Source organism: Apis cerana, linkage group LG14 (genome assembly GCF_029169275.1).
Source record: "Apis cerana isolate GH-2021 linkage group LG14, AcerK_1.0, whole genome shotgun sequence".
Classification (NCBI taxonomy): Eukaryota; Metazoa; Arthropoda; class Insecta; order Hymenoptera; family Apidae; genus Apis; species Apis cerana.
The window spans coordinates 8884014-8901177 of NC_083865.1; the positions used below are offsets into that span (position 1 = coordinate 8884014).

A 17164-nucleotide genomic window follows, 5' to 3' on the forward strand; every position below is an offset into this window, starting at 1 on the left:
CACGAGCATGTTAAGTTATATCCTTGTATGATCGGTTCGTTCCGTCGCAACAGTCTATATGAAATCCGAGCCAACGTGAAACGTCAATTATCGAGATAGGACGTCGTAGCAAACAACGTTAGTTGAAAACTTTGGATGCCTTTCGCATGATAGTTGAAGCGAAGCTTCATCGGAAGTTACATTCTTCCTCGGTCGTCGTTCGGGAAGTTCGATTAACTTGCGCAATTATTCCAATTAGTCTGGCATTGCGTCTTCTAACTAGTAAAAACTTGCGAGTGTTTTAATGAAAACGGTAAACTGTATGAATTAATCGTAACTCATTTATCCCACTTAATCTTTAACGAAAGATCGAAGGAACAAAAATTTTTTGTTTTACAGATTAAAAATTCGTTTTTCGAGTTTCATTTTTCTCGAGGAATCTAGATTCAATGATGTGCAAGATTAGATAAAATAAGTCTCGATAGGAAAGACGGTAATCGTTCAGTTTGTGATAATAGTTATATATATATATGTCGAATAACTGCACTGTCGCGAAAGTTCGATTTTAGAGAGTAAACAGCGGTGTCCTCGAGGAACAATTTCGCGATGAATAATTTCCGGCCTGTGAGAAATACCGTTAGTCGAAATGGAACTGCAGAACCGCCACTGTTATTATCTCGTTTCGGCACACAGAGACAATGAACATTCTATACTTATCTCCCTTGCGTGCAATAATTTTGTGCATTTAACGAATCTATTTAATACAAGAGAGATGAAAATTCAATTTTTCGTTCGATTCACTTTTGACTGGATAGTAAGTGTATCGAAACTTGATTAATTTTGTTTTAGAGCAATGGAAAAAAAATGTTTTTCAATGCCATTGTTATAAAAGGAATTTACACAATCGACACTAATTTTTGCAAAATCCAGTAAAATTTCAAAAATCCGGTTTAGATAAAGTCTTTAAAGATAAAGTTACAAAAAGTTCAACTGAATGTCGAATAATCGAAAATATTATCGTTTTTTTTTTTTGCAACGAAGAAACAAAATGCAACAATCGCTTTTCATTTCAAATTGTTAGAAATAATAGAGTATAAAATCTGTTTGAAATTTCTCCATTTGTTTATTAAATCAACAGAGCGAAAAATTCAAAAATCAGAAGAAACTTAAATCCATCAATAATCCTAAATTCATAAATTTTGTTACTAAATTATTGTGCAAGAAAAACAAAATAACACAGAGAAAGCATCATCCATGATTCTGCGCATTGTGCAACAATTATCTCCCCCACATAGTTTATCAATATCCTCTTTCTAATCGGTCCAACTTCCTGGTTGATCGGTACTGGAAACCAACATTAGATACGCCCCTGAGCCTTGGTCTGGCCTCGACCAATGGTTAGGCCCGTTTAGTAGTGACTCGAGGATGTGTGAAGAAGAGAACCGGTTAGTCGTCCCCCACCTCGCCATCAAGGGAGCAACGCTCCCGCTAAGAAAGGTGCACGAGCTTCGTGAATTTCGTGACATCCGGGGGGCCTTTCACGTGTTCTCGGCTATTGTAGCACGTAACATGAGATTCCAACATTGGTGCGCGCCTCCGACTACCTGGCAGACCCTGTTTAACCTGCGATTCCCGTCAGTGAACGCCTCTGAACCGAAGCGCCTCCACTCGCGTCGTTTTCGCGAATTTTCTCCACGGCACGTGGCACACAGGCACGTAATAAGTGTGTACCGGTGTGTACGATCATGGCCGAGAACCTAACTGGACATCGACCGTGTAAACAATAAAGTGAAAGTGAAGGAAGACGGCATCCACTTGAATATTGCGCGATTACTTCACGTTGGATGGGAATTATTATGGATTTTGATTAAATTGAATCTGAATTTAATTTATTGAATTATATAATATCGAATTGAAAAATTATGAATATGTGGATAATAATATCGAAGTTTTTGATTTGGAATGGGACTTTAAAAATTATTAACTACTTTCAATACTGGTGATTGTCGAGTTTTTTTAAACTGTTTTTAAAGAGCTTGTGCTAAAGTTTTAAGCGTTCATAAAGTGTTTTCATAAAATGTATGTTTAAATTTTCGACGATAAACATAGAATAAAGGATAATCTAACATACCTGAATAGTCAACCACTGCTTCGACCAATCATCTTTCACGCTTTGTTTACGTCCTTATGTCTGGTCACGCGGTTGGCTACTCTGAGTCGCTTGCCTAAAGAGGCTCTCAGTCTACGATTGTTCGCGTGCTTGGTTGTTTCTCTGTGAAAATTCATTCCTGTCCCACCACGCGAGAATCTCGGTGATTCATCGACGACAGCCGGTGTGTACCGGTGACCTGGTGCGCGATACCTTGGAATCCTGTAATACTTTCTAAATCTACGGTTTATGATCGATCGTCTTTAAGATTTAAAGTCGCGTTACCCATGGTGCAGTGCGTGGCGTCGAAATCTCGAAAGACGTTGCGAACAAAAGATTGTGTTTCTTGGACGTTGAATCTCGGACTCAATTTCGTTAAAAAACGGTAGAAATATAAATAATAAGAATAATGGAGCAACGGTAAAATCAGTGGAAAGCGTGTGATTAAACATTTAACCTCTACAAATCAAAACTTCTCGGTAATTTAACCGACCTTTGGTAACACGATCGATTTTAGAAAACACAACAGTCTTTCGAAACGACACAAGGAGATTGTACGGCTTCGTGTAACGTGCTCGTTATTCTTCCTCGAAATTTCGTAAACTGACACTTTAAAACTTCGGTTTCTTCTATTTGTCACTGTTGAAAAGTTGCCACTGTAACTCTGAGTCTAATTTGTGCTTCAAAAGGATTACTTTAGTAATTGAATCTCTATAGTAATTCTATCCAAGTGCCAAGTTCTTGCCAAATCCACATAATTACATAAATATCGTTGATACTCCGTGACTCGATACCTTCTCCAAATTTTCTCTATAACTTGTGACAAACGCATATTTGATATTCGATCGAGAATCCAGATCATCGTTTGAATAATCAAATACAAAGAATTAAAAGAATCATTACGTTAATTGCGTCGTTCGATGGGTTGGCGTGGGACGTGAGACATATTACCTTGGTTAGAATTTTTCTTCGAAAAGAAATACTCGTAGGAGACTGATATCGTTCTCTTCGAAAAGAAACGCCATAAAATTCATATCGAAATAAATAAGCCGTGGAAGTTAACGTGGCTAGCGTGGATCGAATAGTGGAAAAAAGGTGGGATCACCGCAGGATGCGGTCGAAAAAGAAACAATATCATTTCGTGAGATATCGAAAGCGTCACTTGGACGCGACGAAAATGAACGAAGTGAATCTTTGAGGGACACACGGTGCAAAAGGTGGAGGACCTTGCCTCATCCTCGAGTGAGAAGAGCAGAACCGGTTTCTGCATTTGGTGCAACGACGCCTCGTTCGGCTGGCGAGTTTTCGGCAAGAAATTTTCGCGTAACTAGTGACTTCCTCCATTTTTTCTAAACCATTGGAAACCGTGAGATCTGGCTTTTGCTCTTGATGGAAACGTACTAGGTGCCATAACCTGGATGCGAGACTAGGGTATGTGTTGATTTTTATCTTTCGTTTCTTTCGCACTATTTTTTAAAAAATAACGCAAATGTATCTATTGTTCTAAATTTTAAACATAAGCTATTTTTATTTTTCTTTTTTTTTTCTTTTTTTTTTTTTTTTGTTTAAATATATACATGGATCACTCGGTAGTAAAAGAGTAAAGAAATTAAAATTGTAATTTTTAATTATAATTTTTTAAATTTTCGATAAAATTTGATTTCTTTATGATTTAAAAACATCTTTGAATAGAAAGTTTTATAGACTTCTCTAATGATTATTAAATTAAAAAATTTTAAAATAGGAAATTTTCGAAAAAAATAATTCAATTAGTGAATCGAGTGTTCTAACAATGGATTACAAAATTCTATCGTGATATTATTAATTATAAACTATGAATTTTGATAAAGTACTGTAAAAATAGATATCACGTGTATAGAATATGAGTGTAATCGATACAAATTATAAATATTTATAATGACGAACAAACGAGATGAAAATTTTTGTAAATTTTTTTATAAATTAGAATTCGATTTCTCTAGGCATTGGAAATATATTCAAGAGATATATTAAAATTAAAGATGTCTATGAAATCTCTATTCACTTTTTATACTTTTTTCAACGAAATTTTAAATAATCAAAATTAATTCTAAATTTTTGTGCGTGATTTAGCTTCCTCGTTTTATACTTTCAAAGTAATTATTTCTGTTTTATCTCATTCTTTTGTAGCGATTCATCGAAAGCGTATTCAATTATGGAATATTTTCATTCGCAACAATAGAATTGTTAAAACGTTTGTATCGTCGTATCGTGCAACTTACAATTAAAAATAATCACATAATCAGAAAGAAATTTAATTGCTAATTGGTATTTTTTATAAATGATAAATTTTCTATAAAAATGTGAACCTATTCTCACAGAATAAAAATATTCGCGTTAAAGGGATTCTCTTTTAATTAAATGAATTTTCCAAAAAGAATCTGAAGAAATAATGTTAAAAGGGTTTTAAAAGAATCATTGACTTCGATATTGATAAACGGTTTGAAAATTTATTCCCTTCCTCGATCGAAATTAAAAAAAAAAGTGGGTATAACCGTTCTTCTTTTAAAGAACTGTAGACCTGGAAAAACACAAGGACATAATTTTTATCAACGAAAACGTTCGAGTGTAAATGCGTTAACGTCCGTTCCGGAAACGTGTATACGACGTATAGCGCGTAGGAGAATCTTATTTTTCACGAGGAACGATCATGCGTGGGAAATGGTTTCTCGTTCAGCGAATCGCGAGGAAAGAGATCAGGGTTACGTTGTTTACACTAGAAAACGAACTAGGGAAATTTATTCTTTTATTGGTATTTTGATTGGTTATTCATTTTGGAGTATTTTTTTTCCCACTAATGATGATTTTCTTTTCAATCATCGTAGAATGATTCTTACGTATTATTATTTTATTAAAATTAGAACGAAGGGAAGAAGATTGATTGTCTTTTTTTAAATTTTTGCATTTTAAAAATTGTTTTCTCATTTGCCATTTGTCAAAACTTTTTCTCCGTTTCTCATAACGGACATGTCCAGAAAGATAAATATGCAGCAAAGTTTGTTGTGATCTTATCTCCTCGCATATTGAATTTTTAGTAGCACGATATTCTCTCTTCTCGCGCTTCAATCTATTCCTTAATTTTAAATTCTAAAATCAACGTTTCCTCGTCGAGAAAATAAAAAGCGGTTGAGGGCGTAAATATGGATGCGAAAGTGCGCGATTGCATACCTTCTTGATAGCCACATGATGCCGCGATAAAAACATGAAGCGACTGATGCGCTATCTCGACAATTGTCGTTCCTGCGAAAGAATCACTATTTCTACGCAACGATTTTACGACTGGAACTCGAGGAATATTCTTGGAGAATATACTATTTCCTTCTTCTCTCTTGTATACACTATCTGTGCACAGTTTACGTACATTTTGATATATTTTCACATTCGCGCTTTACTTTACCGAAAGCTGCTACTTCTAGATTTTTCTTGGTAAATACACTAGAAATTTGAAGGAATTTTTATTATGTATATTTTAAGTTATAAAACTTTTATTTTTCCTTGTTGTATATTATCTTTTTTTAAATTTTATTCCAATGAATTTTTTTTTTTGCATTTTTTCTTTTTTCATTTATTTTTATTTAGCATCGCTATTTCGTAAATTTTATAATTTTTATTACGTCTTTTTGCATCTTTTCACAATGCACATTGCAATATCTTTAACGATAGACTTCTTTCTTGGAAAAATAATGTTGTTTATAATGCGTAGCAGAACATCAAGAGAATTCTCTTCATGGCAGAATCGTTAAATCAGATGTGAAAATTATTCTTAAGCTTCAACTTCGTCGTTGCAGATGGAATGGAATGTCGAAAGGAAGCAATGAAATGATAGTTTCCACCACTGATTCAAGATGAACATTGTTCAGAGAATAGTTAGAATAGTAAGAGGACCTTTACAGAAAATTCGTAATTGTCGAATAGATCAGGAACAATTTACCGAGATAAGAATATAGAATGTTAAAATCGTAGAAAGAATAGATATTATTAGATATTCTTCAAACCTTGAAAAATCTATGGTCATTCAATTCTTTTAAGAAAGAATCTTGAGAAGAGATGCTTAAGCATCTGGTTATCGATAAATACTCTGCAGTATTTTAAGAATAGGATCCTCAATGACTACGGACTTTTAATCTATGCAGATGTTACGTTTCCAAAAATGAAATTAAAAATGAAGAAAATATATCAATAAAGGAAAAAATTCTATACGGAAACGTACAGATTTATTTTTAAATCTGGTAGACAATGAATGGTTTAAAAAATGGTATTTACCTCGCAACTTTATCATTCAAACGTCGCTACTTCTCTCTCCCGATAATATCAATTACGATCATAAATTCAAACGCAGATTTACCGATTTTTCTTTTAAATATAACGGTAGCTTATATCCCCCTCGACAATTCATCGAAATAAATAAACAAGAGTAATTCAATTTGATAGCCACATTTTTACCCCTCCCAACAAAATACACATAGCTCTTTGTGAGAACGAGGCTCACAAATTATGCAATATAGTATCTTAATGCTGTAAGATCAGTTTACTTAGATAAATGAACCATTCCAAGGGAGTTAAATTCCGTTAATGTTATCTGAAATTATGGAACCGATATCTACGCGTCTCGAGTATACCATTTGATACGTCAATGATGTATTATTATGTGATTAAAATTTTTCTCGTCATTAATGGATCTTTGCGAGTTAATATTATCGATGGCCTAATTGCGGTACCAACATGATGGTAATATCACGTGGATATATGACCACGATATATTTATGGATCACCGGAGAGATCCGATTGCGTATTCTCTCTCTCTTCGTAATCTTTTTATCCACCGCGCGTTGTAAATTCTGCATCAAATTACCCCACGTACGGTTGGGTAGTATGAAACTATCCGTTACGAGAACATTATCGTTCACCCTTCTTCCTGTCACACACTTGGAGAAAAACAGTCCGGAAAAGGGCGGCACCTGTAACACAGGTATCGATATACCGGGTGTCCCAAACGGAACCGCTTCGTCGTACGTGTTATTCTTATTATTCTTACTATTTTGTTTCATTCAACGACTCGCGCGTTATATGAAATAAAAAAAATGTAGTGGATTGAAAAAGGAAATTAGATGGAAAATTAAAATGGCGAAAATTTGATTCAATAATAACAAGGCAATTTTTCCCCGATCGATATTAATTTTATTAAATTTTTCACGAAGTGATATAATATTCCATCGATAAACCATCGGCAAGGATGAGAGTAAATATTTATCCTCGGAATTGGACTTCATTTCGAACGTAATTGTTGTCTCGTTTACGGAAATTTTGATTGGTTCCAGGGGCGTATATTCCGGGAACGTTACAGGCTATTGGAAAACTTGTCCAATGTCGGTAAAAATGGAAGTTTTGTAAAAACAAGCGGCGTTCACGGCGGGAAACTTTTATTTCGCGATCTATGCTGCTATAGATCTTGGCTACGATATATATAGCTCCCAAGGGATATAGCAACCTCTTAACAACCTTCGACCGTTGTTATACCCCGATAGATAGTAACGAAGATAAACCGAAGAATGGAAAGTTGGTTGGAAACTTCGGATCAGGCCTCCCTATAAATGGTAGACCGAAAAGCAGGTGTCACTCGAGGACACCGCTCCTTTATCACCCTCCTTCGACCATCCTTTTCGACCATTATCCAATTCTGTCAAGTCTGGCAACGTATAACTTCTCAAAATTGCCAATTTCTTTTAATCCTTCATCGAACTTTGCTTCGCTTCGAGGATATATTATACGATTTTTTTTTAAACTTCCCCTCTCCCCGTTATCGAGATAATTCGAGCTTCCCTTGCGATTCACCACCTATTGGAAATATATTTTTAAGGATATGGGGTATCGGGGATGTATTTTTAACGATATAAAATAAACCGATAATTCATAATTGAATTATTCATTGAATTAAACATGGAATTTTAATAGCCAAGATATTTGTTGATATTTTTTTTTTATCGGTAAACAATTTTTTTAACGATTTTTAAACAGGGATTCGATGAAGGGATGAAGGGATGTATAAACTTACGTTTAATAATACGTTGAACAACGATTATTCGTAATAGCATCTTTTTTTTTTTTTCTTCTTTCGTTCGCAATGAGGTGTACGGCCCTGAGCCTCAACGAAATTCGAACTCACCTGCCCCGATGTCATGCCCAGATGCCCAACAGTACTATGCATCTGTTGCAAGCCTTCCTTTCAGTCGGTGTCCTTCTCCGGTGTCGTAAGGATCTATCTTCCGGTACTCGCTCTTTTTCGATCCTCGGCCCAAGAGTTCTCGATATTTTTCTCGGTGATTTGAACGAGTGTGAAGCTTGCGAAATTTGAAAAAGAAGCGAAAATGATATCGGGCAAATAGGTATCGGATTGGAACAGCGCGAGGAAGGTGATCGAGAATCGGTGAGTGGAAGCATTTTTTTTTTAAAGGTTTTTTAACTGAAATTTATGAAACGATGAGTAAGACGACGTTATAAAAATTTTGGTGGAGGGAATTAGGAGGAGATTAAATTCGATTGTTAGAGTTTGGGATAAGGAAAGAAATTATCGTTAGATATAAAAAAAGAAAAGATGTGGGAGAAGTCGAGGAATGAAGATGAATCATGGTCACGTGAAGGGAAGGCGAAAACTGAATGCAAATTTTCGACAGCTTCGTGAACCGAATTCCGACGACTGGATCAACTTGGATGCATTATTGCCAAGACAGATTAATTTTAATCGATGCAATAGTCGTTCTTTTAATACCTTCCCTCGTCATCAAAATTTTCATTTCTTACTAGAATGATTCAATGTTGAACAATTTTCTGATCTCGTCTTAGATGTTCATAAATATTTCAGATCGTGTTGCTAATAAACGAACGGCCGATAATTTATTAGGCGTATAAAATGATCGTTGTTAAGATGGCAAGAATAGCGTGTAATTTATAGAACGGAAGAAACAAGTATACCGGGTTGATAAAAGTATATATCGACCGAGTAGCGATTTCTCCAGTGAAATATTCGTAGGAATATTTTTTTTTTTCGGTCGGTGAAAATACGTTGATCGAACGAATGAAGTGTAAAAGAATGACGGGAATACGTACATGATATGGACGTGGAATGTCATAAGAGAGAACGACAGTGGAGAACGACTCTGTCCGTGAAGGACTTCATTGTGCCGAGTATAGGCCGGCATGATAATAACTACATAACGTGCGTGAATCAAGACTGCACTCGCATAAAGATGCATTACGTGGTCCCTTCGCTGCGTCATTACGAGCGCAATATATTCTTGGAAACGTTCGATCACCATTTTCGATCGACAGCCATTTTAACCGAACAATTTCGCGCGAACAAAGAATCGAAGGAAAAGAATTTTATTAAATACGATACCACGTCTTATTTCTCTCTACGAAACACTGTTTGACCCAATTTGAAGAGGAATATATCTCGGGACAGATTAATCAAGAATTTAGTCCACGTTCGATCGTTTTTCTTTCTTTCTTTCTTTTTTGCGCTTCGAGCCAGCGTGTCGCCGGTATTTCAACCAGATGTATCAGAGAGAACTTACTCACATACTGATGCCCGTTATTGTAAACTCGGTGCAGGCGAAAAAAGCCCAGAGGCGCAAAAACGATCGGGTTCAGAGCGGCGAATCTCGATGAACAATTGTGGTGATCCGAGGTTGATTAAATTTTCCACGATCTCGAACGCGACATTTGGCTCGATCGTCGACACGCAACGATCTCTTAAAGATCGTAATTTAATTCGATGAACGTTGAACAGAGGAGGAAGGAAATGGTACGTAACAGATGCACGGACAGGATCGCATGCGCTAAATTTGCTTGATGTACGATGTATTTTGTAATCGACAGCGCGGAAACGAATAGCCGCAGAAGCTTTATCGACCAGGCCACGTGTGGACACACCTACGTTTAATAACGAGTGCACGTCGCCTCTCTAATGCCGACTTTGGAATCGTTTACCAGATGTCGAAACGTGTTGTGTAAAAAAAGAAAAAAAGAGTAAAAAGAGATATTGTCGAGTACAAATTCACTTTCAACTATTTATACAGTCGTTTTAAACTTATCGCGCGTACATTTCGCGGGAAATATTTCGAAATATTTTCCCAATTTTTTCCCACCGTGGAGTAGCAGGGATTACAGCTTAAAAAGGATGACGGGTCAAAATTTTTCCTATAGGAAAGTTAAATTTAAATCTCGAACGAGGGGAATCGAATTGGAACGCAATTTCACAAATCCTTCGGACATCGGGAGGCAAATGTTTGTCCTATGTAAACGGCTTGTTTCGATCTTAAAATTACACGTCACAATCCTAGTTTATTCTCGCGTGTTCCTGCGTTACTCTCTGCTCCTGACAGATGAACCGACGCCAATTCAAACACCGAATCTAATACACATGTTTCGACATACGGGCATCGTTGCATCGTTGACGCATGAAATCGGTGTATATAACCAGATGGAAATACGCAACAGGGAATCGTCTGATATGCGGTTCGTGGCCTGCAACGTAAACGTTTCCAAACCATTCGATTTTACGTAAACCTGTCTCTGTGGCCAATATTAATTCGAAACGTGTCGGAGGTAACATTCATTGGAAATGTATATCCATCCTCGTGAATGAAAATCGACGTTATCTCGACGCCTCGACCCTCCAGATTTTTCCCTCGTTTAACATCGTTCCTTTAAAATTTCACGAAAATCGAAGAGGATTTCTTCGAAACAGGGTTAGAATAGAAGCGAATCTCCCCTATTAAGACACGAGATGAAAGATTTATGGATTTTCGTCGACGAGCTGCAAGCTATTACAGCCCGGCAACGAAACTGTTTTTCCTGCTCAATTATCGATGCAAATAGGATGCAAGAGATTCGTTGAAGAATCTAATGAAAATGGAAAATAAACGACTAGCGTGAAAATATATCTGGAATGACACAAAAATTGTTGTTGTTGTTGTTGTTGTTGTATCTTGTACAATCTTATTGTTTACAACCATTGGCCGAGTTATTATCATTGTGTAAACACCGTTCCGTGCAATTATCGGATTTTATTAATTTTTTGTTTTTTCTCCAAGAAAAAATTGGATTTAGATCGTTCATTTTTTTGCAAGTAATAATTTATCCTCGAGTATCGTGAACGAAAGCTTGTTTAAATTTCGTAGGATATTTTATACCGCTGCGTCGATTATTTGTTGTCTGTTTTTGTTTTACAATATGCGCGAAATTTTAACAAGGAATATTTATTTCACGAAATTTTCGAATTTCCATGAAAATATTGCGGTTTGCCGAAATTAAATTACGAATCGTCCTATTTTCCAATAAAAAGAGATATATATATATATTATGTACAGGAATTAACAATACAAATATCGTATATATACGCGTATATTTACGTAAGGAATATATTTCATACGAATCTTTTATCCGATAATTTTTTCACAGTGTGTACCTTTTAAAATTTTAAAGAGATGAATTCTCGCACGCGTAACTAATGTTATTTTGCTAATTCGTTTATTCCACTGCGTTTATTCCTCGCGTGAGAATTTTTCAAAATGCACGCGCGTATTTCACGCTAAAAATATTAACACTTGGAAGAGGTTGCGATGGTCTAACTGTACAAAGCACGCGCCAACTATGCAAGAATAAACCATCCTCTTTCGTTCCATTATTATTCTCTTTCTCTCTCTTCTCTTTCTCTCTCTCTCTTTGCATTGTTCATCTCCACTCTTTCCTTTTATCTTTCACGATTCTCTAACGATCCCTCCTTTTATTCACCGTGTTATCCATTCAGAATTTTCCGGATAAACTTCGTCGTCTTCGATCGTAAGGAGAGAAGATTTTCTTGCGATCGAAATCACTTACATTTTTCTCGTTTCATCAATTGTTCGGCCTACAATTCATTCACATTCGAGATATTTCCATCACGATTCCATCGTTAAATGGATTGCGAATTAATCGCGAGAGATCGATGCTTTTCGAACGAGATCGTTGATAAACATTTTGGACAAAAAAATATTTTGCCAATACGATTAATTATCGTAGAAAATGGCTCGTGCATCGAGTTAAAAGTTTTCTCACTGAAATCGTTGAATTTAATGATACTTGTAGTATAATTAGATTCCGCGGTAATTAACGATGGCTTTGCCTTCTTCGACGACGATATCTCGATAAAATCATAAGAGCCTATCATAAGATTTATAAAACGCAATAAGAAGTTTTAATTGAATTCACAGTGATGAAAGTAGAACGGTGAATTATTTATTTCGGATCCATTTCGTTTCATTTTCGAGCCTCGGGCTGCTTTGAAATTGCTTTGGAATTGGGATTCATCGATGTTTTTAAGAGGTTAGTAGAAAGAAACGAGAAACGTTAAACGAGAATATTGGAAAACAATTGAGAATCGTCGTCGATTCTTTTCCCGCGAGATTTACAAAAATAATGGGGCGACATGTTTACATCGATTTTTTTTCCCCATTCGCGATTCAATCCTATTAATTACGTCGTGTTCATGGGATTAATCGTGTTCATTTATGGCCATTTCTAATTACTTAGATTAATTAAGCCGATCCATTAGTTTGCCAAATTAGCAGCTGAATGGTAGCAGAGGTAAATGACTCGATCGTTGCTTCAAATCTCTGTGGATGATTTTAACGTTATCTCCTTTTCTCTTTTATCTAATAAAAATTAAACGTCGTACCGTCTCGTAGTTTCGACTTATAATTTCAACTTTTCGCAGGAATATTCGATATATAATATAAGAATTCAGAAATATAATGTATTCTTTCGTAAGTTGTTGTCTTCTTCTTCTTAAAGAAAAAGTTAAAAGAAATTTGCTTTTTTATAAGACAGCTCACTTTCGATCTTGTAAGAGGCATCGAATTTATTTTTTTTCTTTTTTCGAATACTTGTTTCCTGAATCGAACGTTCTAGCATCGCGCCACGATGGATTCCGCCATATTTTTTTCCCCGCGATACGGTTTACCTGTTTCATCTATTTTTCATAGCGTTAATTGCATCGTTCCATTAAATTAATTTAAAGATATCACGAACGTGTTTATTATGAAACCGTTTCTTCTATGCCCAGCATTTCTTTTTACAATTTATATAGAAACTTCATAAAAACTGTAATATATTTGTGTACAATGTATTTCACTGTGCATATTTTTTCAAGGCACGCATCGAACTACTAAGATATATTTCACTTTTTAATTTATCATGTTTTTCTTAATTGGTGCTACGAAAGAATTCACAAGTTTAACTTTACAAATTTTAATTTATAAAATTAATATTTCAAATTTTTATAAAATCTCGAATACATGATCGAGGTATTAATTGAAGAAGTTAATGCAAGATCAATCGAAAGAATAAAATTTATCGTATTTCTCGGCTGCTTTAATCGAAGTTTCGTGTCGAATACGTCACGATAGGACGAATGCAATCGTAACGATCCATTATGTCCGAACGTATGAATTTTTTATTAAAATATCAGAGAAAACACTTTGGGCTTTTATCCGTGGTTTTATTGCTCGTCGTCGAGTGGTTTCTACATGCCGTTTGTCTCACATCCATTTTACGAGCCTCTCGAGACCTGCCAGTCCACCAACTTCGTTCCCCGGGACAAAATTCTCGCTTCTACGAATTTATTAAAACTGATTCTGCAAACGAACTTTTCATCTCTTTCTCTCGCTCGTACAACGTGCTGGAACGAAGGTCGAAAATATTTTCCGGGAACAAAGAATGAATGAATCAATCGACACGTGCATTTAAGGTAATTAAAGATTGTTACAACCCCATCGTGACTTGCCTTTTTAACGAGAAGATAGAAACTTTGCTGACGATCAATCGCATCATTTTATTACCTTTCAATATCTGCTTTATTCGTGAGATGTTTCTATCTGTGTTTAAAAAGGGAAAAATCGAATTAATTATGGAATTTAAATTTGTCGACGAAAACGAAAGAACTGATCAATCCCGTCGAGATAAATCCTTCAATTTGTAAAAATTGAAAATAAAAAGAAAAAATTGAATCGAAGTGTGAAAATAAATAATTTTATTAAATGTATTATGAGGAGTTAGAATATATATGATAAACAGAATTTGCCTTTCGATTATAATCAAGATTCATTTGTGGCTATGTATTCTCTTTCGTGAGAACAAAGCCGTGCATTGTTCAAAACGAATGGAAATTTAATTCTCATTGAACAATGGACGCCTTCCCTTGATGAATTTCACCTAATGAAGCGACTAACTACTTTCCCTAATCCTACTCTTTTCATTAATAATATCCTTCACGAATGCGTGTACCATTTTATTTTTATCTTGTTAGGCCTCCAACGTAACGAATGGATTAATTCCAGAAACAAGTATTCCTTGCAATATTTATTATCCAATTCTATCTATTTAAAATTAGATGAGAAATATAGAGATTGAAAATATCAAACGAAACGATCTGAATAATTTTATAAAATTACATAGTTGATGGTAGTTGATTTTTAAGAATAAGAGAAAGTACATATTTGAATATTCTTTGAAAATTTATATCTGCACGTAAATTTATATGTTACGTAGTGAAGAATAACTATTAACATACAGGAGTAGCTTCTTGAGAATGCATATTGATGTTAGTTGTGCCACGTGTTCCTTGGAAACGTGCTCCTTTTATATATACACTTGTATACCTGGCTTTATATCTTCGTACCTACCGAGAATTTGTACAAAGTGCATCCAGTCACGGTATCGTGCTTTCCTGACTCTCATTTTTCATAGTTATACTGGAAAAGTTACCTGAATTCTCGTGTTGATTTTTAGAAAAAAAAACTGATATTTTAAAAAGTTAATGCAAGAACATTTACGATGCGAGGATCATTTCACAAAGACATTATTTTTATTAATTTGTTATAAAATTTATAACAAGTTACGATTAATAAATTTTTTTAAATACGAAAAATAAAATTAGATAAATTAACAAAGGTTTCAAGGATTATATTCGTCAATGGAAATGTTAGAGATAACTCAACTCGCAAAACGAAACACAGGTGTTCAATTAAGAACACATACACTGGAAATCGTCAAATATTGACAGAGACAACATGGTAGATTTTAGAAATTAGATTTTTATTGTAAACATCCAACTTTTATTATTTAATAATTTAAATAGTCAATATTTATAATTCAGTTTGCAAACACTATACATATAACAAACTATTCAATTTATACATTGTAAACGTTATTTTGCATATATATATATATATATAAAGTAAATTTTTTCCAAAATAAACTTTACACAATAAAATTTTTTTATAATAAAATCTTTATAGAATATTACGTATTGTTTATATACATATTGAGAATTATAGAAGAATTATTCAATGGTTATTTTTATTTCTTCGAAATTTTATTTAAATTTCCACGTATGAAATTGTTTGTAACAAAAAAAAAAAATTTAGTCGACTCTCCATCGAAAGTTACAGCTTCATTGATAAAAAAGACAGGCTGGGGAAGGGTACGGTCAAAACGAAGTGCTGGAACGATGGGGGCGTCCTATTGGTGGGGGCTAGACGGCAGCTGTTTGCTCGGCACACGGCCGAGGGTCGCGTTCCATGTGTACCCGCCAGCAATGCCACATCGTTGTCGCTGCTCTGCGACCAGTGTAATGTTTGCGATGGACACTCGTGGCGAAAAACGTTTGTGAAAAATGTGACGTTTATTTTTGCGCGAGAATACGTTCGTTCAACGTTAATTCATCATCGGTGTGCGTGTGTGTGTGTGTGTGTGTGTTTGTGTTAAAGAAAATCGTATAAGAAAAGAATTTACAAAGAAATAGTGACCCGGTAATAGCGACAAGAAACAACGAGAAGGACATGGAGAGGTTGGAAAAAGATATTTTCGCTCGCTGTTGTGAGAACTGGTTACGTGGTTGAGACACGTTAGTGGGCGACTTGTAAGGAGATTTCGAGTTGGCGGTGAAACGTGAATTGAGAAATACAGAATGAAAAGTGTGAGAAAGGTGACAGGTTAAGTTTCGAACAGGGGACGCTTGCCTCCAAACGACATTTCTCGGTCGGTAACGTGTGAGGGATCGATTATTTGCTTACCCGGTGAAAATGTTCGAATTATCCCGCCTTTTTTTCAATTTTATGATTTATTCATACAAATAAGAAACATTTCGATTGGTTTCCAAGAATTTTATAACTGCAATTTGAAAAACAGTAATAAATACCAAAACAATATGTTACCGGAAGAAAAAGCTTATGGAAATTGTTTGAAACAAATTACGATCGCAATGTACAATTCATGTTCGATCACCATTAAGTTAATAGTTGTGTAAATATGGCTTTATAAATGTCACGTCATTTTATAAATGTCATTATTAAAATATATTAATAGAATCAAAGAAGCATACAGAGTTCACGCTTTGTTACAAAGCATACAAATATCGTGTGTCGTGACTGAAACATTCGAAATACAGGTAATCTATAAAGCATATCTGGCAGACATATCTGTTATCGAGACAATCACTTTTGCCATGATAAGTATCTCTTTGCCATGGAATTTAATATCTGTCACAAAATCAATCGATATATCAATCAAGATAATTTTTTTCGTATATATTTTTATTTTATACATTTTTATTTCAAACGATATAAATAAAACGATTAAAATAATATTTCTATATTAAAATAATCTTTCTATATTTCTTTCTTTCTTATTTCAAGATAGAAAATTCTTAAATATTATTATCCTTAAGCAAAGCTTTCAAATAAAACTTTTCAATCCTTGAAAATAAGATTTTCTAAATATGCGTACAATATATATATCGGCAGGATTATGGCAGAAAATGGCTGTTCTCGGACAAGAGCAGTTCCTTTTCCTTCTTAGGAAACACGATGAACGTTATCTCAGCTCGAATAGGTCGACTTACTCTCGATGGAATTTGAGAATGGTAGTGAACGGACGCACGTGCGTCCTTGCGAGGTAAAC

The 17164-nt window shown here is 34.9% G+C and overlaps 1 protein-coding gene across 5 annotated transcripts in view; it reads left to right on the top strand.

Annotated features, from left to right (window-relative positions):
• Window positions 1-17164, top strand: part of LOC107998674 (ankyrin repeat and fibronectin type-III domain-containing protein 1) — a 98270-nt gene that overhangs the window by 60794 nt on the left and 20312 nt on the right. Inside the window, exon 1 of one of the 5 annotated variants that reach the window (XM_017058059.3) lies at window positions 15762-16652. The exons of the other annotated variants lie outside the window; for them this stretch is intronic. The gene's annotated coding sequence lies outside the window, so the exon portion shown is untranslated. Of the gene's footprint in view, window positions 1-15761; window positions 16653-17164 lie in introns of those variants that run through there. 5 annotated transcript variants of the gene reach the window in all.